Here is a 1,867-nt window from a genome sequence, read left to right on the forward strand (position 1 = left end):
ACCATGAGCAGTCACCATGACAATAGATCATTTTAAAATTGTAAAATGCTTCGCCTTTGGGTTGCTGCTGGACAGGGTTAGTGAGTAGAAGCGGTGGCCATGGAACCATAAGATCAGTGTCTTTGCCGGTCTCTGGTAGTTGGGACAAGTGAAAAAAGGAAATGTGTAAAAGGCGTTTTTATAACCTTCTAACAGAGCAGTTCATATGGGAGGCACATCCACATTCCTTCCTCACTCTTATGACTCAGCATCCAGTAACCAGAGGGTTTGCCAGCCAAACCCACCTCAGCACACAGGGTATCTGCACACCATCAATCATTTGTCTCATAAAACTCAGATGCTGATGGGCTGAATGGTATGGGCTTACATTATTTATTATGTTATTTAGTGGTTCACTTGGTAGGCTAGCACAAAACTGATCACATTGGTTCCCCTACTATGGAAATAAAAGTGAAACTTCTTTACATAAAGTGCATTTCAACTCACACAGATATTGTATTCTATCACACATAAAAATGTGCCTATGTGTATGTGCCTTTACATGTTCACCTAACCATGTTGTACACATAGCAGTGCTTAGTTTAAACAAATTACAAGTCAACACAAATCTAATGAGACACTATCTGACTAATGTCCTGTCCAATTGTATGCATTTGCTGGTGGTCTTAACTCAGTTCTGGTGACAGTTAGAAAGCCACACAAATATGCGTCACCATGTTAGGACAGCATGGCTAGTGCTGTGGGACAGTTTGTCTCCTAGACAACAGAGCGGTCATCGTTTCCAGCTTAGACAAGTATGAAACAGTCAACCTCAAATGTCTGTGCATTCCATGTCAACAAATCTGTGGCAAAAAGGGGAACCTTAAACCACAAAAGAGAGGGAAGGAGTCGAATGACAAAAAGTAACCCATTCCAAAGACATGTGCTCTGGTGAATGTTCTTCTTGTGACTCAAGTAGGACTCCATATAAACACCTCTTCTTCACCACACAACACTAGCCTCTCTTCTGTGGCAGCCATGCTCTTCCCCTTAGTCAATGGTGAGCTTATCTGCTGATTCACCACAGGCTACATTTGTTTTGGTTCGCCGTACTCCCATGCCTCAGCACATGCTGTGGTTTCAAACATTACCACTGGATGTCAGGATAAGAGACCTGGTGAAAGAGACATTTTTGTATTTCATTTGTACTGCATATCATAAATTGTCAAATGAACATACAATTCTACTCTGTTATATCAACTGACCCCAACAAGCTTTCTTACTGGGAAAAGTAGGCTATAGTGGAGTAAATGGATTACATAATCAAAGAGCTTTCTGTACAGAATATATCAAGGTGTTCTTCTAGAGAAAGAGGATTGGTATTTATTTACAAGATCACTGGTGTTGGCAAAGCCAAGAAGGTAAATATGTAAGGGATAATGTATAGAACGCCGGTCATTGTCGGGAGATAGGTCCCGACAGGGCGAACCGGACCCCGACGCGCAGCGGAGCGGTCTTGTTCCGCCCTGAAGGGACCTATCTCCCGACAATGACCGGCGTTCTATACATTATCCCGCTTATTACACGGCTACTTACCAAAACGACACAATAAACTCCCCACGATATGACTCTTTAGCCTACATAGCCTAGGCTATAGCCTATTTGTTACCGTTTCATCATGGCTTTTGCTGAGAAACAAATAGTTCGCAACAACACAAGCTGAACTTGAATCAAACATTCTTTAGAACACAGCTGATCAACCGTCTGCTTTCACTTTTGAATGAAGTTCCAATCCTTGCGTAGTGATATGAAAGAATTGACTAAGAAGCACAAAGCCCATTTTCCTTGACAGCGGTCTGTTATACTTAGCAACAGTCTGTTATTCAGA

The 1,867-nt window shown here is 42.0% G+C and overlaps 1 long non-coding RNA gene across 1 annotated transcript; it reads right to left on the reverse strand.

Moving 5' to 3' along the window:
• Positions 1 to 1,081: 1,081 nt before the first annotated feature.
• On the reverse strand, positions 1,082 to 1,615 carry LOC125303846. The gene is made up of 2 exons (XR_007195124.1): positions 1,576 to 1,615; positions 1,082 to 1,153 (listed from the first exon to the last, which is right to left on the reverse strand). It is a non-coding gene; the product is annotated as an uncharacterized LOC125303846 (long non-coding RNA).
• Between the last annotated feature and the right edge of the window lie 252 nt (positions 1,616 to 1,867).

The sequence above is a fragment of the Alosa alosa genome, chromosome 11 (genome assembly GCF_017589495.1).
Source record: "Alosa alosa isolate M-15738 ecotype Scorff River chromosome 11, AALO_Geno_1.1, whole genome shotgun sequence".
Taxonomy (NCBI): Eukaryota; Metazoa; Chordata; class Actinopteri; order Clupeiformes; family Clupeidae; genus Alosa; species Alosa alosa.